This window comes from Tasmannia lanceolata, unplaced genomic scaffold, assembly GCF_043159265.1.
Source record: "Tasmannia lanceolata isolate RefF3 unplaced genomic scaffold, GAP_Taslan_0.1 ptg000013l, whole genome shotgun sequence".
In the NCBI taxonomy this organism is placed as follows: Eukaryota; Viridiplantae; Streptophyta; class Magnoliopsida; order Canellales; family Winteraceae; genus Tasmannia; species Tasmannia lanceolata.
In genome coordinates this window covers 7,366,121-7,390,726 of record NW_027518690.1, presented here as the reverse complement: position 1 = coordinate 7,390,726, position 24,606 = coordinate 7,366,121, and the positions used below count along the sequence as shown (strand labels likewise).

The following is a 24,606-nucleotide window of genomic DNA, read 5'->3' as shown; positions in this document are numbered from 1 at the left end:
GGACACCCCTATACTTCTTATTCGCCATGGTCCTACTATTTTCCGCTTTGGACATGAAAAAATTGCACCCCAAACAACTATTGATACCACAATATTGACAAGTAGGAATAGATGAAAGACTAGTTCCTTTTGCAATATAGCTCGAGGCATTCTCCTTCGGAGGGAATTGGAATTGGAATGGGGTGTTTTTGGTGATGTCACGGCTGGAGATGACGTGGGTGAAGGCGGATACCATGATCTCCGCCTCTTGCTCGCCGGAGAGCGGAAAAGGAGTGCTTGATGTCTCTCCTTGTGTTTGTCAAGCTTCTGACCTTTTGAGCCTGCTCTGTTTGGATGCCAGAGTTTTTTTTGGTTCTTGGGGCTTTTGTGGAATTTCAGCAGGAAACCCACGTTTGGTTGCTGGTTATATAGTGGGCCCAAAAGAATCCCACGAACCAAAATAACCCCGCACGAAACCCAAAGCTGGAAAAAAATGCCAGGATCCAAAACAATCTTGCACAAAATTCGAGGAACCAAAATAACCAAAAGAAGAACTTTTATTTTATTTTTTCCCATCATAGTCCGTCAACCAAACATGGGATTTTTATTTTACCGGGATGCTTCCAGGGAGTTTTTTTTCCCACCAATCTCCCAGGAAGTTTTTTGTTCCACAAAAGTCCCATGAACCAAAACAATACCGGCAACCAAACATTAGAGGTTGATTTTGCTTTTCTTTATAATTCTGCCATTGCACACACACTCTCTCTCTCTCTATGTTAGGGCCGGCAATTTCACCCGAAAAAGCGGGGATCCGCCCCGCCCCGTTTGGGGCGGGGATTCCCCGATTTGAGAGGGGAAGGGGAAGGGGATTTTAAAAATTCCCCGGTGCGGGGAAGGGGATGGAGTTGTCCCCGCCCCGCCCCGCCCTGTTAATCAATGCCATTTTTTTGTATATTTTTAAGTGTTTTTTTTTTATAGGAAAACTACTAGAAACTCTGTGGATCGGCTATAAGATTCCCCCAAACATAAACTTAGCTTGTCTTTTCCTTTTAATTAGCTTCTGAGAGCATTTTGGGAACTATAATAACCTTTTGACAGATGTGAAATAATAAAGACAAGCTGAGTGTATGCAATTATCAAAAAATCGTAGTGCCAAGATCGGTAGCCAAAATAAATTGCATTTATTATTAAAAGTATGGTATGGCCCGCACCATACGCTGATCCAAACCATCCATTAGATGGGGCACACCCTAAATAGGTTGTGCCCCAAAAATCATTTCCTTAGGTTGATCCTAACCCTCCGATCTATAGAGGAATAGGATCATTCAGTACCTCTACAGATCGGAGGGTTAGGATCAACCTAAGGAAATGATTTTTTGGGCGCAACCTATTTAGGGTGTGCACCATCTAATGGACGGTTTGGATCATCCTATGGTGCGGGCCATACCTTACTTTTAATAAAGTCAGGAGTGTGATCATCAGAATACAGCAGTGCTCATAACATTTCCCAAAATTAATGATCCAAAATGGGGTTTGGATGTTGGGTACTCGAAGTGGCTATGATACCACTTGATCTAAAAACTTAGGGGATGGTTGGGATCATCAAAGCGCCGTGGTCTTGGACCAATGGTCTATAAGTATGTTATAGACCAACTTATGGGATGGTTTGCTATCTTCTGAAGAGTAAGAAATATATCTCCTTCGTCTATAAGTATGTTAGTTTATAACATTTTTATATATTGAAATTGTATCAAGTTGATTAGGGACACCCAGCATTAGTGTATCAATGACTAAAGAGGGGGCGATGTTGGGGAGGGGCGGGGCGGGGAGGGGATTTTGTCCCCGAAGGATGCGGGGAGGGGAAGGGGATTAGATATTCCCTGCGGGGAGGGGAGGGGGGGGGGGGAATTCCCCGCAAAGGGGAAGGGGTAGGGGACCCCAACATCCGGCCCCGACCCGCCCCGTTGCCAGCCCTACTCTATGTTTCTCATTAGAGAGTGGGGAATGAGGGGGATTTATAAGGAGTGCTTACGTGGATCTCACCAGCTGTGCACAAATATCCTACGCGGACTAGAAGATCCCATCTGTATTTGGTCGGACGGCCTTAGGCACGTGGCATTTTTCTGACGTCAGTTTTTTTTTTTTACAGGTTTGTGGCTTCCCGTTTTGAGTTGCGTCATTCCTTTTGTGGAAGGGGTGACGTAAGCCGTGGGAATGAGGACTGGTGGTCCAAGGTAGGCTCCACCCGTCCATCCATACCCTCACGAGTAGACCTGGCAAACGGGTGGGCCGGGCCGGGTCACCCCGCGGGTGATGCAGGTGCGGGTCGCACGGGTCGGGTCAGGAAATGACCCGCATTTTTGCGGGTCAGAATTTACGTGACCCGCGCGGCCCGCGGGTGGGCAAGGTCAACCCGCGGGTCACCCGCAAATTCAAATAGTGGTTTACTGGTTAAATTCAAATGATTTTTTTAATTTAGGAAAATGTTAAAACTTAAAAGTAGGGTATGGCCGGCACCGTGGGATGATCCAAACCGTCCATTAGATGGCCCACAGCCTAAATAGGTTGTGCCCCAAAAATCATTTCAATAGGTTGATCCCAACCCTCCGATCGATAGAGGGTTAGGATCAAGTGATCAACCAATAGTGCATGCCTTTTTCAGTATCGAAAACAGAAGAAAGATAAAAAGGGCAGACATTGGGAGCGATGTTGAACTGAAAAATGTGGCCGATCTTCTCTGCGACCTTCTTTCCGGCATCGGAGGTGAGATGGAGCTTCATCTGCTCCATTAGAGCGGCGGATTTAAGCTGACTTGTGCCTGCCATTTTCTAAGATGCGCGAGGGGTGCAGTTTCTTGGTTTTAGAGGAGGAAGAAGCATTTTTTATTTGTATTTATTGAGAGGGTGGGTGGGTCGGGTAGGTGAGGAAAATAAATTTTGAGTTAGTTACGAGTTTTTATGTGGTGTGTGGTTTTTCCAAAAAAATATATTGTACGGCATTCTATATACGATGATCCAACCCGTCCATTTTCTGGGCCACACGATAAACAGATCCTAACCGCTCTATTTATTGATACCACACACCATATACACCGTAACACCATATGTATATCAAAAGGGGCGGATATATCAAGATATGGGGTTTGCCAAAAAGCTCCCAGCAGCCTATTAAAATGGAAAAGACAATATGAGTTTGCCTCATTATCAAGATATGGGGTGGTGCAAATAATATCTCTCCACATTCTTTTTCGCAGGTGCCCGCGGGTGCCCGCGGGTTGACCCGACCCGACCCGTGTTTTTCTGGGTTGGGTCACCCGGGGGTTAGTTTTGACGGGTCACTAAAACTCAGACCCGTGCCCGCAAATTTGCGGGTGGGTCTGTCGACCCGCGGGCACGGTCGAGTTTGCCAGGTCTACTAACGAGATTTCTTTTTGATATGGAAGCCTGTAATCTGTATGGTTTATTATTTTTCAAAATGGACTTTACGGCCCACGCCATAGGCTGATCCAAACCATGTATTAGATGGGCCACAATGAAAATAGAATGAGCCCCGAAAATTATTTACATAGGATGATCCCAACCCTTAAATCTATAAGGGCTTCCATAATATTTTGGCACACAGCCTATTTTCGTTGTGATCCATCAAATGGATGGTTTGGATCAGCCTATGGCGTGGGTCGTGCAGTCCATTTTGAAAAATACAAATACTAGACTGTATGGGCTTACATCATATAAAAACTCTATTCTCACAACCATCTCTCTCTCTCTCTCTGAACACTAGTAGGGCCCAACAGTGAATGGTTTAGATCTTTGAAGGAGGTGGATGCTATAATTCTATATACATGTATTTTTTTAGAACAAATTTGGGCTTACTTTGTTTGAATATACAAACTAGTCATCTGTTGCGACCCAATGTAAATTTATATAGGCGTTGCCCAAAAAAACATCTCCCTTCCATGATCCTAACTTTTTGATCCATGGAGATTCATATATGTTCTCATCGTATTAGATCGGGGGTTAAGATCGTCTAGCACAAACTGTTTAGATTGAAGCTCAACAAATGAATAGTCTGGATTTTCGAACAAAGCAACCTAGTGAATTTTCCAAAAAAATATGCGTAATATTACGTATGCATGTAGGTGAGGTACCCCAGTGTCTATTTGGTATGCTAGTAGGTGAGCATATATTTTGAAAAATATATTGAAGCCCACCTTTCTTGAAAATCGAAACCATTCAGTTGCTGGGCCTTAATATTACTAGACCGTGCCACAAAAATCAACTCCATTGGATGATTCTAACCCTTCAATCTATAGAAAAACTACGCCATTTAGAAATCTTTATAGAACAAAAGAGTTAGGATCATCCAATGGAGATGATTTTTGTGGTACAACATATTAACGTTGAGACCACAACTCGCACACCGATAATCCGAGTGATGACGGAAGGGCTCCAACAAATCCAATCCCGCAGTTAGAAACCCTTCGGACGACGATTGGTGGAGATCTAGGTTTTTGAGCGAAAAGTATTGTATCTTCTTCCTCGGACATCGAAAACATTCAAACCTTAGTTCTACGGAGTCTTTGTGATGATCAGACCCTAAGAGCATCGTTTGACACGAGAAAAAACAATCCAGGACGAAGGTACAAAGAAATCGAATCAGCAAACAGGAGAAACTCTCAACTTTTGAACTTAGGTGGGGTCCACACTTAAATTCAATCCCAGCTATCTAATATGTGGGCTCTACACCTCAATTCCTTATTGAACTTAGGTGGGGCCCACTTAAAAATCATTACAAACCGTCTACGTACTTGCCTTTTTTGGATTCCATGATCCAAAGAAATCACAATTCCTTGGAACTGGGATGTGATGCATTCGCCTCCTTTTCTTCCTTGGGCCAGCCCCTTCTAGTGTATTTATAAATTATAACTACCCTTTTACAGTACAACCGACTGCCCTAAGTAAGAAAAAGGGGCGAATATATCTTTTCCTTACCGAACTTAGGTAGGACCCACCTAAATTCAATCCAAGCTGTCTATTTACTTGCTCTCTTTGGATTCAATGACCGAAAGAGGCTAAGGATGGTCCAAACCGTTGGATTAAGAGCTTTCATATATGAGCGAAATATGGTCGACCAAGGTTTCCTATTCAAGAAGTCAAAGGGCCAATAAAGACAAAAAAGATACTTTATTCTCTTTACCTATTCGAAACATGAGAAAAGTACGGAATGTGTGTCAAAGTTCAAGAAATTACGGATTTAGTGTACTTTTTAAAACAAGCACAAAACAGGGTGATTCTTCAAAATCGGGTGGAAAAAAGACCGTGATACCCTTCTGACATCAACATAAATCTTCCTTTTCATTACTGCCTATTAAATTGGCGCGCTTCACAAGTCTTCTTTTGGTTCGTCTGAATGTGTATTTGAACCGACATAACCTTGGGTTTGTTTCTATCTTGGCCGTCGGAAATAACTAGAGAAATATGGATGCTTGACGTGTGTTGAAAAACTTTATGGAACGCTCGCGCCACTATACACAGTCGGTTTGATTTGGATTTAAAATCTTTCTTTGAACCCAGAGTCCCTTGGGTTCTTTAAAATCTTTGGCAGTCGCCAATATGCATAGGCGGTCAGATCCAAGATACGTGGACATCAATATGGAACAGTGACATTTTCTAATAATACCGCCTCTCTGTATGAGATTTCCGCCGGCGGACCCACTCTATTTCCGCTTACACCCTATTTTCGCCGGCGTACCTCTTGATATTCCTGGGGCATTCTCAAGAATCCGGCGGAGTACTCTAGAACCCGGAGGCGTATTCGATATTCCGGCTGCGTACTCGATATTCCGGTGGCGTACTCTAGAATCCGGCGGCGTACTTGATATCTTTGAACGATGGGTGTTTCTTGAATTCGGCGGAGTACTTGATATTCTGGCGACGTACTCAAGAATCCGGCAGCGTTCTAAGCCAAAAGAGACGTGGGAAATAATAACATGTTCAATAACGTCGTCGTTCTAAGCCAAAAGAGACGTGAGCTGTTATTATCCAAAAATACCCATGCGCTCCCCTTATGAGGTGATTTGACGTGAAAAGTGGCCAACGTTAACGGTTCTTTTTTATAATAATGATTGACGTTCTCATCCATCATGAAGGAAGGGCAACATATGATGATTCTGATCATTTCAGAAGGGTATTAGGGTCTTTTCCCCACCCCATTTTGAAGAATTACTCGTGTTTAATTCTTGTTTTATAAAGTACCAGAAATCCATAATTGCTCGAAACTATTACACGCATTCCGTACTTTTCTCCAGAAACATATATAGATATCAAAGAAAGTCAAGAATTTTATTGACTCAATCTAATATTAAATGAATGAAAAAGATGAACCCATAATAAGTGACAAGGAAAAATGCAAACTTTTGCTGAAATTATGAATCAAGGGTACACTTTTTGAAATCATGAAAGAGGGGCTGTTAGGTACTTTTAGAGTGGTTTTAGGACAAGAATACCCTTCTTGCTTTTCCCTCCACCTTTTTGGCTTTATTCCCAATGCTTTTCACCTACCCATTTTCACCTTTTATCTTCTTCCCCAAGCCTTCCAAATGGTACAAACTCCATTTTCATTGTCATGGCCATTAGAAAAAAACTCCATGGCCATTAGAAAAAAACTCCATTGCCATTGCCATTTGAAAAAACTCCATTGGTTCTCTTTAGTTTGCTTTGGGTGATAAACATATGCTCTAGTAGGTCCATTGTCCTCAATTTGCTTAGGTTTTACATGTTCTTTGCATGTTTTTTCTGTTTACAGTGATATGGTTTATTTTCATCCTCTTTACAGTTGTCTCTTTGTTTGCTTACATGTTTGTTTTAACATCTCTCTCTCTCTCTCTCTCTCTCTCTCAATGGTTCAAAGGTTCTAAACGTTATCAAAGATCAGATACTCTATTTAAACACTTAGAACAGCCATGTATACATTTGGAACCATTATGTAGACTTCAAAACCACAATTTAGTGGTTTCGATTGATTAAATAGTGGTTCCAAGAGTGTAAATTATGGTTCCAAAAATGTAAATAGTGGTTCATACAATGTAATAGTATTTCATTGGTTGTAAAAGTGATCATGAGTGTGCTAATAGTGGCTTAAGTGCTCATAATCAATATACAATTGGAACCATTATGTAGACCTCAGAACCACAATTTAGTGGTTTCGATTGATAAATCCACTCTTTTCACACTAGAACCAATCTTTTCATACTTTTTTTTTTGAAATGGCAAGATGAATTCATTAAAAAGGAAGGGGACCGAGGTGGGCCTCAACCAAAATTACAAGAAAATAAAACAACAATAACAAGAAAGACAAATCTCAGGGAGGAAGGAAGTCAAACCACTCCAACTCCAACCTCCTAACCCCACTTCTAGCCAAGGAGTCCGCCTCCCCATTAGCAGATCGCCGAACATGATTGAAAACAATAGATGAGCCCGCAATTAAATCATCTATTTCATAAAAAATAGAAGAAAATCTCCAAGGAGGCGACTCCAACCCCTTCAACCATTTAATCACATTCAAAGAATCTCCCTCCACAATAGTGATATCCATGCTATCTCTCTCAAGCCTTTTTATGCCATGATAAACCGCCCTCACCTCGGCCTCCGAGGCATCACAAACTCCAAGAGGGCCGGCAAAAGCCCATATAACTTCACCACAAGCATCCCGACACAACCCACCAACACCGGCTGGGCCCGGGTTCCCAATACTCGACCCATCAAATTTAATTTTGAACATTTCAATAGGCGGAGCCTCCCATCTCTGAACAATCGGATGCCGGATCTTCCTACTAAAACAAACAATCCTCCAACCCTCCCATAAGTCAAAGGCTGATACAAAACGGAAAGCCGGTAAACTTCTCGCCCATGAAATAGTGAGCGCAATAATTTTCATATATATCCAATACGGAGATTTTGCAACCCCTTCAAAGACACGAGAGTTTCTCTCTTTCCATATCACCCACCATGTTGCAAGAAGACACAAATTCCACAATACTTTGCCCTTCTTCTTCCAAGGCACAAAGGTCCAAAGAAGAATCAACTCTGGAATAGAAAATGGAAAAATCCAACATATGCCAAATCTCAGAAATATCAAACTCCATACCTGACGCGTAAAGGAGCAATGCATGAAGAGATGATCCAGAGATTCACCATCTTTCAAGCAGAGGGGGCAATGGTCAACAAGCATCATACCGCGCTTCCGGAGGAAGTTAATCGTTTGAATCCGATCACGACATACCGCCCATCCGAAGAAACCAACTCTAGGCGGGCAATGAAATTTTCATACCTCGGCTGAAATGGAGGATACACTGCAAGGCAACAAGCTGAAATAGAAAGATTTGACAGAGAAAAAACCAGACGATTCCGCAGTCTATACTCTTTTATACATACCGCTTCTCATACTGGAACCACGCTTTTCATAATGAAAAGCCACTCTTTTTATACTAGAACCAATCTTTTGATATTTGAACCACTCTTTTCATAATGGAACCACTCTTTTGATATTGGAACCACTCTTTTCAACATGGAACCACTTCATTCAGGGGTCCGGATTACCTTTCAGACTTAGGAATCCAGTAGTTTGTGATGGAAGTGGTACCCAATCGGGAGTCCGCTCGGACTTCCGATTATTTCCGTCGTACTCCCGATTGGGTACCATTTTCATCACAAACTACTGGGCTCTTATCGGAAGTCCGAAAGGTCATTCAGGAGGAGTCCGACTCGGACTTCCGATTATTTCCTCGGACTCCCGATTGGGTACCATTTTCATCACAAACTACTGGGCTCCTATCGGAAGTTCGAAAGGTCATTCGGATTCCCGAACGAAGTGGTTCCAGTATAAAAAGAATGGTTCCAGTATGAAAAGAATGGTTCCATTATGGAAAGAGTGGTTCTAATATCAAAAGTGTGGTTTCATGATGAAAAGAGTGGTTCCAATATCAAAAGAGTTGTTCCATTATGAAAATAGTGGTTATAGTATGAAAATAGTAGCTTTTTGATTATGAAAAGAGTGGTTCCAATATGAAAAGAGTGGTTTCAGTATGAAAAGAGTGGTTCCTAAGTCAGTAATAGTGGTTTCATTTCCAATATAGTGGTTCCAAGATTTAAAAGGTGCTGCCAAATTCAAAATTGTGGTTCCAAAAGAAGAATTATAGTGGTTCTATGGTCTAAAATGCTGATACTACCACAAAAATATATTATCACTGTCCAACACATGTACACCACCGGCCAAATATGGAAAGAATGGTTCCATTATTATCAAAGCAAAATGGAGAACAATGGACATACCAAAGCATAGGTTTAGGGCAATGTTATCAGCACTACTGTATTTTGATGAAGGCACTCCTCACTTTATTAAAAGTAAGGTATGGACCGCACCATAGGATGATCCAAACCGTCCATTAGATGGGCCACAGCTTAAATAGGTTGTGCCCCAAAAATCATTTCCATAGGTTGATCCTAATCCTCCGATCCGAATGTTAGAGGGTTGATCTTAACCCTCTAACAGTACTACAATTTGTAGTTTAGTTACAGTCATGGTTTTAAATTTCGGACTGAAATTTCAGATTTCGGTGGAGACCGACACCGAAATCACCAAATATCGAAACAGTCATTTATTTCAGCCGAAATTTTGGAATTTTGGTCGAAATTTCATTTTTGCCCGAAATTTAAACCAAAAAACCTTTTTTTAATTATTATTTTAATATTTTACCAGAAATTTCGGTAATTTCGGCCGAAATTTAATATTAAATAAAATATCCTTTTCTTTGTGGTACCGGATTTCGATCGAAATTTCGAAATTTCAAGGTCCGAAGCCGGTACCGAAACCAAAATTTTAAACCTTGGTTACAGTACTAGCAGTTGAAGTGAATATAGGAAATCCTTCCACGTCCATTCCCAACCAATCTTTAAATTCCTCTATCCCAACCAAATCAAAGGGATCATTCTCTTGTTGGTTCTCAAGTGCCACGGGTGCAGCCAAATCAATCTGAGATGGAAAAGAAACTGCAAGATTTGGGTGTTGATATTGTTGATTATACTGTTCTTGCGGTGGGTTTTCTGAGAAAGGAAAATTGAGCTTCGCAGGCCGGCCCCACGGAATTCGATCGCATTATCATAAGCCCGAGCTGCATCTTCTGCGGTGTCAAATGTGCCTAACCAGACTCGAACCGCTCTACAGGGGTCCCTAATCTCGGCTGCCCATTTACCCCACGGCCTCTGCTGGACGCCCCTATACTTCTTATTCACCATTGTCCTACTATTTTCCGCTTGGGACATGAAAAAATGGCACCCCAAGCAACCATTAATACCGCAATATTGACAAGTAGGAACAGATGAAAGACTAGTCTCTTTTGCAGTGCAACCGTGGCATTCTCCTCAGGAGGGGAATTGGAATTTGAATGGGAATGGGGTGCTTCCGGCAATGTCTCGGGCCGGAGATGACGTGGGTTAAGGCGGATACCATGATGGCAGCCTCGCGCTCTCTCCTTGTAAACGTTGTGAAGCTTCTGAGCTTTTGAGCCTTTTTGTGGATGATTTTGCTTCTTTTTTTTTTTCGCTTCGGCCATTGGCCATTGCTCCCTAATGTTTCATATGTGCTTAGGTGGAGTGCCAGCTGTGCAACTTTATCCTACGCGGACTATGACTGGGTCAGTCACGTGGAGGGGGGTTATGACTTTTTATTTCTAGAAGGATGACGTAAACACTGAGTAATAGTATGTGCGTGGTTTTGGGACGGACATCGTAGGGGATTGTGTTGGGGGACTCATAAATTCGCCCCCTTTCTTTTCCATTTCGCCCCCTTTTACTGGTTGTTGACGTTGTGTTGCAAATTGGTAAACAAAAGTCTCTCTCTCTCTCTGATCCTCCTATTTGTCAGGTGAAAAGCTCGACATGAATTAGGGTTTTATCCTTCCCCTCTATTTCTTTGTTTTTTCTATATAAATTCTCAAGATTCTGTTCTAGGGTTTTAGCAGAGAGGGAATATACTGAGGGATTCGAACGGTGGGGCTGGTATTGAGGAAATCCCTAACCAGAGAGATATCAAGATTCAGTTCTAGTTTACTGGTTGTTAGACACAAGTCACACAAACACTAAAATGCGGCAAATATGTGGCGAATTTATCATTACCTTCGTTTTTTTTTTTTTAAATAAATGTGGCTCTGTCGGTTTTAGATTATGAGAACAGGTTGAGTACAAAGACCTACGTTTAATCTTGGGTCTAATTGGTTTTGGACTTGCATTCAAGTCACATCAAACCGAGATATTTTGAAACATTCTAAGATTGTTCGTAGATTTGGTATTAAAATACGGGCTGCAAGTTCCTATTGGGACCCGGGTAGAACTCACCCTTAAAAATTAGCCATAAATGGGAGGGTCCCAAGTCCTTATAAGCCCAATTCAGTTTTCTGATGTGGGATCTTTGTTTTCGCGTGGTACCCCCAACACTCTCCCCCTCCACACAGAAGTAACGTGAAAAATCTCGCCCTCGGGAGTAACATGGGAAATACAAGACCTTTCCCGAGGGATTTTCTTCATCCTCAAGCGTACACCAAGGTTACCAAGATCTTCCCTGAGGTATTTTTTCCATCCTTGAGGGTATAAAGGAGTTACCACGTCTCGGCTCTGATACCACTTGTTGGGACCCGGGTAGAGCTCACCCTTAAAAGCTAGCCATTAAGGCGAGGGTCCCAAGTCCTTATATGTCCATCCACACGAATTCACTTTTCCGATGTGGGATCTTTGCTTTTGTGTGGATCCCCCAACAGTTCCTTGATCCTTACTCCTAACATTTTTTTCTGATTGAGTCCAGTTTCCATTTGGCAACTGTTTCGCCACGGATATAACAACCACCATTGCACTGCTCTAGTGGATTACACTGTCATCACTTACTCTCCTAAACTTAGTTAACCAGTCACTAAATAGTGATTTTATAGTTCTTGGATTATAACTTTTTCAGGACAACCTTTTTTTAGAGGGTTTGTGTAAGAGGTGAAATTGGTTGAGTTTTGATGCCCTGTTTGGATCGCAAGAAAAATATTTTCGACAGAATAATTTTTCTTGGGAAATTTTTTTAGGGCGAGGATAAATTTGCACCCCATGCAGGATGATTCACTCCCCTTTTACACATAAAAAAAACGTTAAAGTATGCAACAATTCATATCAAAAGCGGTGTGTATCATCCTACAGGGGGTGCGAATTTATCATCGTCCTTTTTTTTATTTCCACAATTTCTTCTAAATTGATACGGTTATAGTTGAATTAGAGGTATAATATCATAACTTGAAGGCTTCTTTAAGTAAAAATCGAATGGGGTTACTTTTCTTAGGGCTGTTCACTATACGGTTAAAACCGAAATAACCGACCGAACCGAATTTGGTCGGTTATTTCGGTTTGGTTTTTTTATGCTTCGGTTCGGTTTCGGTTAACAAGTTGTACCAATTTCGGTTTTCGGTTTCGGCTTCGGTTTTTGTTAAAAAAATCGGTTATACCCGATTAACCGTATAGTAGCTTTTGTTAAGATTCAATCTGCTCTTTTGTTTGTCCTTTTTTATCTTTGCCCATTTGTTTTTAGTGAAATTCAAAATGCTTTTTGCCTTTTGGCAGCTTTCGAGCACTAATACCATTTCTCCAAAACCGCTGGTCTATTCAAAACCATGGGCTTGCTTTTACATCTTCCAAGAAAGTTATGACAACCCACGTGAGTCGCCTGCAAGACTCTCTCTGCAAAAAGAAAGAGAAGGGAGAGAAGCATAAGAAAACACCCATTTTTTCTGCTACTGTTTTTCTCCCTTCTTCCAAAAAAACAAACCCAAACTAGCAAGGGCAAATATAGAGAAGCAAAAAACCCAAATCATCCAAAACCCCTCTTCTATTCTCCCTTGTTCAAAGAACCCAAATCATCAAAAAAAGATAGAATAGAGAGAGATATGACTTCGAGGGATCATCAGGTAGGCTACCCACATGGAAGGAGAGGGAAAATAAAAAGAGAAGAGAGAGGAAGAGAAGGTATGGGAGATGGGTTTATATTGATCCGTGATATTTGCATGGGGATAGTTTGATCTCTTTTGGGTTATGGAATTTGAGGTTTTGGTTTTGTTGTTGGTTTTTGGTTTCAATTGGGTTTTTCTTGGTGGTGTGGGAGATGGGTTTTAAAGATGGGTGAGATTTGGGTGGGGATAGACTGATAGTTTGATCTCTTTTGGGTTATGGAATTTTGGTTATAACCGAACTAACCGAAGAACCGAATTTTTTTTCGGTTTCGGTTCAAGTTCGGTTAGAAATTAATTCGGTTCGGTTTCGGTTATCTTTTTTCCCTAACCGAAATATTTCGGTTCGGTTACTTTTGGCTAATTCGGTTCGGTTTTAACCGAATGAACAGCCCTAACTTTTCTCGTGGGTTAAAAAATACTAGAAAATTTCAGAAATAATTTTCCTTTCCAAACTTTTCCATAAAATTCTTGCAATCCAAACCGTGCCTAATGAAAATTTTGCCTAATCTCGGCAGCCCATTTACTCCACGGCCTCTGTCGAACGCCCGATACTTCTCATTTTCTGTGAATAATTGGCAACCCAGGCAACGATCGATACCGCAATATTGACAAGTCTCAGCTCCGCCAGAAAATGGCAAAAGACTAGTAGAACTTCCGGCATTGTCAGTGCCGGAGATAACCCGGGTGAAGGTGGATATGATGTCTCTCCCTGTGGCTGTGAAGATTCTGATCTTTTGAGCCTTTTGGAGGTTAGAAGTTTCTATCTTAGAGACTTGCTAAGCTTAGGTGTGGCCTTGCATTTAGGCAAGCCTTTAAGTTGGAAACTAATCATCTCGGTTTGGAATGAATCTTTGGCTCCAAAATTGCATTAAGTGGCTTGCTATTATTGTGCCTAAGATGCCAAACGAATTTGGCTAAGCTTAGAAAGTTCTATGGGAGCTCTCTTAGCCTATAAATATAGACTATTGGTCCCTCTTCCTCTTACCATGAAAAGTGTTTTTCTCTTTGATGAGAAAATACATAAAAGGAGGTTTCCCATGAGCCTAATGGTAGGGATAATGAAGAGAAGAAAAAGGGGCGTTTTTGGGCCCTTCGCCGTGCTCGGAAAAGCTACGAGGAGGAGCGACAATGGGTCAAGGTAATGTTTAAAATAACATTTGGTATCAGAGCCATAGGTTGTAGGCTTTGAATTTCAAAGAAAATCAAGTTTTGGGTTATTTGTGGTCATTTGGAGGGTGCCAAAAATTCATTTCCGCCGGCTAACGGAGATAATTTCCGGTGATCGGCCCTTAGTTTTGTATTCTTCTCTGACCAATGAATCTCCCACTAAAGTTTCGCATAGATCTGACGGTCGGAGAGTGAGAACTTAGCTTCCAAGGCATTTTTGGTAATTTCAAAAAATTAGTTTCAGGTTTAAAACTGGAAAATGAAGAAGACGACTGATTTATGAATTTTAATACTAATAAGTGATTTGCTAGCCAACTTCTCTAAAAGCTATTAAGTCTTGGTTTTGCATATGATGAAAGCATGTCACTGTTGAATTAAAAGAATAAGACAAAGTGTAATGGCATATTTTGAAATTTTGAGAAAAAGTTTCTGGTTTTAGAAACTGACGCTGTGAGGAAGACAACCACACGATTATTCTGGAAGTTTTTAAAGAAACTGATGTATGTTTGTAGTTTTGAAGCTTTAAACAATTACTTAAAGAAAACTTAAACAACATGTGTTGGTAGTTTTTTAAAGAACCAGCATTAACTGGTATTTTTAGTTACATAATTTTTTTAATCATAAGTGCGTCACCAGTGAGAACTGGTGGGGTGATTTGTATTAAAGTGAAATAACGTTCAGAAGTGGTGTGAGTTATCCTGAAGAGGAATGACATCCAGAAGGGGGTGAATTTGTCCTGAACAGTTTTCTAATTGTTTTTATGCGGTAGTTCAGCATTCCTCCGTCCAACTCTTTGCAAACTGAAACCGGTTCCGGGGCCCTCTAGGTCACCTCTATCTTCGGTAAATTTTTTTTTTACGGGTGTTCATTATTCGGTTATAACCAAATAACTGAACCAAACCGAACCGAATTGCTTCGGTCGGTTCGGTTCGGATTTTTTTTTCTTTTCGGTTTGGTTTTAGTTATTTTTTTTTCTCGGAAATTCAGTTATTCGGTTTCGGTTTCAATGTTCTCAAAAATAAATTCGGCTAACCGAATAACCGAAATTATGATAAAAATATTATTTTTTCAAAAAAAAGTGCTATATGGGCACTCCGTAGGCTAATCAAAATCGTCCATTTGATTGATCACAACTTAATTAGGTTGTGCTCAAAAAATCATTTTGATAGGATAATCCTAGCCCTCCAATCCAAACCGAATAACCGAATTTTTAATCGGTTTCGGTTCGGTTTTTAGAATTTTCGGTTCGGTTTCGGTTATCGAAATTTGATAACCGAAATTCTTTCGGTTATCAAATTTCGGTCTATTCGGTTCGGTTATAATCGAACGAACACCCCTAGCCATAGCCTTTCATTTTCTATGAAATCTGAACCTTTTGGTATATTTGGGTTCCCCTACTACAAGATTTTTTATGCCGTTTTTGGAAATTTTTTTACAAGATATAATTGTTTCCTAAGGTTTCCGTCGTTCCAGATCAATTGGCGTGGGTTTCGAAGCCATCTAAGTATCGGATCTTATAGCTCATGTGTAAATACGCTTGTAGGCCTTCCTTTGTGAGTAGGTTTTGGACCCTTTAGAATTGCAGTTTTTTGTTTCTCACAACTGATACTTGTTTGGTTTTACTTAGATGCATTAATTGCACAAAATGTCTTTTTGTGATATGCATGTTTAGTTTACTTTTATGCACTCAAACACATATTGTGGATGTTTTATATGCCTCTAGATCTTTTAACCCTTTTGATTCCTCAATCTTAAAGTTTTCAGGCATACTATTAATTGTGTGCATCTTATTTTTATTATTGGATATGAATCTAATATGAAGATATGCTTTCAGGCTCTTTTTAATATCAAATTATATTTTATGTGTACTTTTTTGTGTTTGGATTTAGTTTGATTACTTAGAAATATTTGTGCATGCTTACTGAAGGAACTTTGGATGGATTGAAATCTTGTGAGTTGCATTATTGGTTGGCCGTGGATTAACACTGTTGTTGCACGTGTATCTATTTAGTTTTTCTTGTGTACCCAACTACAGTTTATGCATGCTCATTATTCACATAAAGATTTTTGTGCCTATATGTAAATGATTCTTTGGATTCACGCAACAAAGTTTCCAAAGGATCCCAATTGGACGTGAGGCAAAAATTGAGAGGCTTACATATGTATTACACAGTGAGAGCTAGTTTGCAATCTTGCAAATTGCGTAAGGGTTTTGATCGGCCCAACGGAAGGTCATTGCTTATATGTAATTTTGTGTATGTGTTTGCAAAATTTCAGAATTATAGCCTCTAAGCATGTGAATGAGATGTTGTATTTTATAATATAAATACTTTGTTGGATCTTATATTTTATGGCAAACTTTAATTATGTAATCTCCTTAAATTGTTGTTTTGGGTGGTATAAGGAAGTTGCAAATGAATAATCAGGTTTGGAATTCTATTATGTCCAACAGTGATGGAATTCTTAGTGCTAGGTTCATTTTCACTTGTCTCGTTGCGAGAGCTCACTGTGTCTTGTGGTTTGGCCCAACAGAAGTGCCACGATGACACTACGAGTGTCTCGACATGATCACATATGGATATTTTGAGTGATCTTGTAAAAATCTAACAAATCATGGAATAATAGGTGTTAAAAGTAGACAACTTTAACATTTTTTGACGACAAATGACGTTATAAAAGGGACGAATGTGTACTAAAGGGGGGTGAAAATATCATCGCTCGGAATTTATCCTACAAGGAGTGATTCCGCCCAAAATGTTTGTCGGCCAAACTGATAAAACAACGTAAATTCTTAATTTACATTGTTGAAGAATTTAACTATTTGGTGGTCGGTTTAAAAAGCTAAGAGATCAAACTCATTTTTAAGCGTTCTATGTGTGGTGGGGTTGAGGAGCTTGTTAATTTTAAGCGTTCTATGTGTGGTAGAGAAGAAGCGAGCTGTGACTCCAACCATGGATAATTGTCAAAGAAACTCTTTTTAAAGCACGAAACAAGACTAATTTATCATTGATTTAAAAAAATAAAAAATAAACTCTTTTTAAAGCATTATCTGCTTCTAAATCACGAGATTTTATGTGGTTTAAGCCCTTATAGTTCTGTATTTTTTTAAAAGTACTGTACGGCATGCACCATTGGATGATCCAAACCATCCATTCGATTGGCCATAACATAAATAGGTTGTGCCCAAAAAATTATTTATGCATGATAATTTCAACCCTGCCATATAGAGGTTTCCATAATATGCATTTCCTCTATAAGAGTACTTAACTGTAAATAATGAAAGTTGATGAGTTTAGGATAACACTTGGTGAGATGTGGCACGCTCTCTTTAAGGTGATTTTGCTCTAATTCTTTGGATACCTTACAATTTTTTTTTTCTTTGGCTTCGGGATAGTCTTCTTTTCTTTTTCTCAAATAAAAAAACTCATTCGCGTCAAGTGTGAGGGAATTCTAGACGTTTGGTAATTTCTCCTCCTCACAAGGTTTTGTTTTTAACAGTTCTAAAAGAGTTCTAATGTGGGTCTTTTTGTTTTGAAGGTAAGAAAATAAAAACACTCTTTGAAACTTGACGGGAAAATTATAAATAATTAGAATTAAGAAACAACTTTTAATTGTTTTCTTCTTCAAAATGCCAACAATGAAATACTTATTAGTTTACTTAAAAAAATTTGTAAAAAGTCGGTGATGGGCAATCAACAAAGCATCATGTATAATGAAGGCCTCTGTGACTCAAAACCTTCACTTAGTGTATTATAAGTTTATAACTATACATGCTTTGACCTACAACCCATGAGTATAGAAAAATATATACTACACACATGACACTAAAGTGTTACCTAAAACAACCTTTGTTTAAGCTCCGCGGCTCACTTTTGCAAGAGAGAATTTGGTAGCGTCCATGGCAGAAGGCATTTCGTGGATGGACTGTTACATTTGACCGCAGCCACCAGGTGAAAGAAAACAAAATCTGCTGAAAAATGAGCCTCTGTGGCTCATTTTTCTGTGATGAACGCTAGCAAATCCCATGTTTTGATATACCCAACCCTCTTTATTAGCGTAAATGCTTCTATAATTGGCCATTTAAAGAGAGAGAAGAGACATGCTTACTTTTAAGTAGATTTTGTCTTATTCATTTGAATTCATCAGATGTGGCTGTTCCCTCCTGCAAAAGTAAGCCGCCACATGGCTTTCCTCAAAATTGCCTAGCAAAAGATTTTAGGCTGAGGCTGGCCAAGACTTTCTAGAGAAGGCGTGAGTCGCACTTGGAGACCATCTCACCCAGTGGCATTCTTCATGCAAGTGGCATCGGGCCCACCAATATGGGTGATGCCATTTTCCTAGAATAGGTAATATAAAAGAAGGTGGGGAGAAGATGCAATAGAGAAGGTCAAGAAACCAACAAGACATGGAGAAATGGATTGCAGTCCTGACCACAACTGTGGCAATCTCCCTATTGTTGACAAGATTACTATTCAGATCACTGGCGAAAAACGCAATGAAATGGCCGAAAGGGCCGAAGAAATTGCCGATAATCGGAAATATGCACCAGCTATCCAAAGGTGGCGATTTGACCCATGTCACCTTGGCCAAACTAGCCCGAATCCACGGCAATGTGATGACAATCTGGTTAGGAAGCTGGCGGCCGATGATCATAGTAAGCGATAATGAGCTTGCCTGGGAAGTGCTAGTGAACAAATCGGGCGACTATGCCGCTCGTAGTGTGCCATTCACTGGAAAACTTTTCACTGCAAATTGGAACACAATTGTTTCCTCCGACGCCGGCTCTCACTGGCACTCCCTCCGTCGAGGCCTCCAGAATGGCCCTCTCGGCCCTCTCAACATCTCATCCCAAACCCAGTCGCAAGAAGGCGACATACGTCTCATGATCCAAAGCATGAATGACGAAGCCGACCGGAATTCCGGCATTGTTGAACCATTCCGTCATATAAGGCGAACGACGATCCGACTATTGGGTCGCCTTTGTTTTGGGCCTAATTTTAGAGATGAATCGTTCGTGGTTGGGATGGATAAAGCAGTGGAAGATGCTATCGGATTAAGCAGCCATGGTCATGTCGTGGACGCGTTCCCGTTTCTTCGACACATCCCTTTTCTCAACCGAACATTCAAACATGCTATCGAAGTGAAGCTAAACATTGAAAAATTGATACGCCCACACCTCTCCTCGCCACCTCCGAATTCTTACTTGCACTTCCTCCTCTCCCAAAGCTTCCCAGAACAAGTCATTATCTTCAGCCTGTTCGAATTGTTCTTTCTTGGGGTCGATAGCACTGCTTCCACTACTCTCTGGGCACTCTCATTCCTAATTCACAACCCCCAAATCCAAGAGAAGCTCTACAAGGAGATTACAAATATAAACAACGAAAGCGGCAACCATGAGAAGGTGGTGAGGATTGAAGAGATGAGTAAGTTGCACTATCTACAAGCCGTGGTGAAGGAGACAATGAGGATGAAACCGATAGCGCCATTAGCGGTGCCTCACAAGACGGCGAAGGAGACGAAGTTGATGGGAGAGACATTGGGAGTCGGCACGGAAGTGATGGTGAACATTTACGCAGTACACCATGACCCTAAGTTGTGGGAGGAGCCCTACCGCTTTTGGCCCGAGAGGTTTTGGGGTAATAGAGGAGAGAGTAAGGGAGGGTTGGAGAAGGGGTTTCTTCCCTTTGGAGGAGGGATGAGAGTTTGTGCAGGAGTGGAGTTGGCTAAGCTTCAAGTTCCCTTTGTCGTTGCTAATTTGGTCAACGCTTTTAGCTGGTCAATTGCTGTTGACGGTGAACTGCCAGATATGACAGAGGTTCTAAACTTTGTTGTGGTGATGAAGACCCCGCTAGTAGCCCGCATCTTGCCTCGTAACAATTAAAAATGATGTGCTCACCCCCGAAGGCTTTTAAGCTTAGTAAGAAAGAGGGGCTAAAATGTTGAGAAAGTGGTGGAAATGTCATTTTCAATATAAATATAAATAAACTATATAAACTATTGGTGGGTGGGATGTAAGATTTAGTGGCCTTAATTGCTCTTATTAATAAAATAATATTTTGGTAATTCAATATTTGTGGTATTTAAAGAACATGTTCTAAACAAGTATGAAAAAGCTTGATGACAATAGAGCCGTTGGTAGCAAGTGTGTATGCTACTTACCCATGGACCACCTGCCACCCTGGGATAGAGATCCTAGGTGACGTGTCCACATCTCCATAGTGAAGAGAAGTATTTCTATAGCCATTTCTATATATTTTAATAACCCATGGCTAATCTAACATGCTCTCAAGGGAAAAAAAATCTAATTTTAAAAAAAAAACCATTGTATTTAAGGAATAATGAAATAATGAAATATTCCCAATCTTTAATTTTGAGGTCCCCAAAACAAAGTGGTTCGACCAAGTTCTTAGCAAGTCAGTAAGTTCTTGATCAACGGTATCTCTGGATCTATAAATACCAAAAAGTATAAGTGACCTAGTAGGCATTCAATATGTAGCTCTTGGTTGGATTCTTTGGATCATTTGGAGATTTAGGCCTTGTAAGTATAATAAGTAGTTTTTTTAGCACATAGCAAGTGGCAATGGTGCTGGTGGGTAAGAGGCTTTCATTTTAAAGGAGTTGCCGGTGTGGTGGGATTTTTTTTTTTGCACCATTGCTTTTTTATAGAGTTCCGGAGAAAAGGCAAATGAGGCATCTCGGTCATGATAGGACTCTTCTGCTTTGCAAAACTCTACTGGAATTTGCCAAATGGATATTATACACTCTACAATCACATGGGAATACATGAAGAAACAAAATCACCCCATAAACTCTCTAGTTTTTGTGGTCTTACTGAAATTTTATGCCCAAATATCATATTTGAATATCATAATTGAATTATTATACCTAAACAATAGGGATCACCCTAATATGTTATATATGCATCTTAGGTGTGAATCTATATTTCGATGTATCTATCTATCTATCTATCAAGATATGTTATATATGCATGATGCAGCATGCCCAAAATAGAATAAATAAATAAATTTGGTATTCAACACCATATGCTTAAAAGATTAAAATCCTACAAATTTCCATTCAGAGGCTAATTTCTGAACTGAAATGCAATACTTGCCTAAAAAATAAAATAAAATAAAATTGCCTGCATCCTCGAGTGCAAAACATACTTGACTAAAAAATAAAATAAAATAAAATTGCCTGCATCCTAAAGTGCAAAGGTTTAATGGAAAACTCAATGATGAGTTTCAATTATTTATTTAGAATGCTAAAAGGGCACAAATAACTACTTAGAGTGCTAAAAGTATATAAAATGGGTAAATATAAGAAGAATTAGAAAGAAAAGGGTTGTTGAAGCCTGAGTTCTAAATCTACAATAACAACAAATAGCATCAATACCATTCTATGTAAATCGAATCATGTCTGGTAAATCTTGACACTTGTAAAAGAAACTTGAATGACATAACAACAGCTTTGAGTCCCCTAGGAAAATCCTTCCAGGTTTATCAATGTGAATGCCTGAAATAAAGAAACATAGATGGGAAGAAGTGAAACAGAGAAAGTAACGAAAGAACAAATGAGGTAGTGGCATGTGTTGCCTGTGTATTCCTCCGCAAATATCAGATCTGTAATAGATATTTGGAGCCTAACATGAGTGAGAAAGCCAGATATAAATACAGCTAATGATTAAAAAAGGCGAGAAAAAGGCATACCCGGTTTCAAAATCATCCTAAAAATCAAAGTTTTCTCATCTTTTGGGGAAGTCGAAAAGTAACCAAGAATACGAAGAGAGAGATTTAAATCAAAACGGAAAGGCAGGAGTGGCAGTTTTGGCACTGCTATTTTGGTCACGTAAGATATGAGGAATGAAGGGAAACGTGGGTAATATCCATTAATTAATATCATGGCATTTTAACTAATGATATAAAAAAAAAGGAATCGAAATCTTTTGCTGCTCTTAATTGCTGAATTTAAGGGATTAAAAGCGTTTAGGAAATATGGAGTGGTGGAGAAATCGTAGAGGTCTTTTATTGATTTTAATTGCTGATTTTAAAGGATTTTCCAGTATTGTGGAGGGTAATTGAAGAGGCATTTAAGCGTTATAGAATTGCGTTATAGAGAATGGGGCGCCACGTGGCACAAAATTCTCTTTTATTAAAACGGGATAGAGAAGGGGGTGCCACGTGGCAGCACCACAGTTTGTAGGATTCCGCTTTACTTATATATATATAGGATGTGATCAGCAGTCAGCACTACTGTATTTTGTATTTTGATGATGGCACTCCTCACTTTATTAAAAGTACGGTATGGCCCGCACCATAGGATGATCCAAACCGTCAATTAGATGGGCCACAGCCTAAATGGGTTGTGCCCCAAAAATCATTTCCATAGGTTGATCCCAACCCTAACATTCAGATCGGAGGGTTAGGATCAACCTATCGAAATGATTTTTGGGGCACAACCTATTTGAGCTAGGGCCCATCCAATGGACGGTTTGGATCATCCTATGGTGTGGGCCATACCGTACTTTTAATACAGTGAGGAGTGCCATCATCAAAATACAATAGTGTTGATAACATTTCCCAAAATTGTCCCAGGGTTTACATGGTGTGAGCCCTTATGGTCCCGTATTTTTCAAAAAGTACTGTACGGATGACATCATATGATAATCCAAACCGTACATGTGATAGAACCAAGGTTTAAAATTTCGGTTTCGGTAACCGTTTCGGACCCCACAAAAAACCGAAATTTGGTAATTTGGTTCCAAATTCCTGACCAAAATTTTGGACCGAAATTACCGAAATTTGGTAAATGGCGAAAAATTGAATTTCGAAAATTTTCAGTTTCGGTCCCCACTGGTATCCGAAATTTCGGTTCGGTCGAAATTTTAAACCATGGATGGAACACAACATGAATAGGTTGTCTCCTAAAAATCATTTTCATAGGATGATCCTAGCCTGCTGATCTATAGAGGTTTCCATATGCAGTTCATCTATAGATCAGAGGGTTGGGATCATCCTATAGAAATGATATTTTGGGCACAACTTATTTACATTGTGGTCCATCACATCCACAGTTAGTCCCGTGTTTTTCAAAAAATAATGTACGGATCACGAATACTTTTTGAAAAAATCATTTCTATAGGATGATCCCAACCTTGTAATATGTTGAGGAACTGCATACTATGGAAACCTCTATAGATCCGAGGGTTAGGATTATGCTATGGAAATGTTTTTTGGGCAACAACCTATTTATGTTGTGTTCCATCATCACATGGACGATTTGGATCATCCTATGATGGGGTCACTACAGTACTTGTTGAGGCCTTGTTTATTTTGGATTTTGAGAATGGATTGTGAGTCCATATTTGATTATTGGACTCAAATTTATGTCTCATTTTGATACAGTGTGAAACATATTACAGTCAACCTTATTGGTGCTTAATGGATAACCAAGAAAAGGTAAAGATAACAATCAAAAGAGATTATCCTAATCTAATTGATGGCACTGTCATTGACAAGCCATAGTACATGGATGTTGCGACTATCACAACAAATTCTAATCATATCACAAAAAAAAAATACAAAAATAAAAAAAATAAAAAAAATAAAAAAATTCCTAATCTTATTGAGTTTAACCTACCCCAATTGCCTAATCTAGCACTACAAGATCCAATGGTCAGAGGAACTGTCATAAAGTTGGAGCTTTAATAATTAATATTGTTTGTGGCTGCATATTGTATCAGGTATTATAAACTTATAAAGTATTAGTTATTTGATAGCTATTGTACATCAACTCCGCCTCCTACCCCTAGTGACCTGGTACTTCCTTTGTACAAGTCTTTATCTTTGTCCAGCGCACTTTCAGGTGTATTGGTTTTATACTTGTCTGGTTGGGAAGAATCAAACCCAACTATTGCAGGATTGAGTCTCCATGCCTCCATCTTTCGTTGATGGCACTGTCATTGACAAGTCATAGCACATGGATGTTGCGACTACCACAACAAATTCTACTTAAGAGACTTTAAGAATATTTCATATATATGTACTTTGAACAACATTAATATTTGCCTACATGTACTTCAAGCATTGTTTCCTAAGAAAGTACTCTCTTATAACTTAGATGACCGAATTTTTATATTAAGTAATAGGAATAAGAGAGTATGAACTGCCACCATAAGAATGATAGTTCCTAGTCCGAGCGATAAGATATAAGACATTACAAATTTATGGAGCATTAATTATTAAAGCCGAAACTGTATTTCAAACAAATAGGAGGTAAACCTATAGGAGATATCCATGCCCTATGTCCTCAATTAATTTTCCTTTGATAAATAAGGACTCCTTCAAGTAAGTGAAATACTTGCCTTTCCTGGACAAGTTGAAAACAAGAAGAATTGCATATACCAAAGAGCAGTGCAACTCCAACAC

General features: G+C 39.7%; 1 pseudogene; it reads left to right on the top strand.

Annotated features, from left to right (window-relative positions):
- Positions 1-18,584: 18,584 nt before the first annotated feature.
- LOC143890917 ((S)-canadine synthase pseudogene) lies at positions 18,585-20,232 on the top strand (annotated as a pseudogene).
- Positions 20,233-24,606: the final 4,374 nt, after the last annotated feature.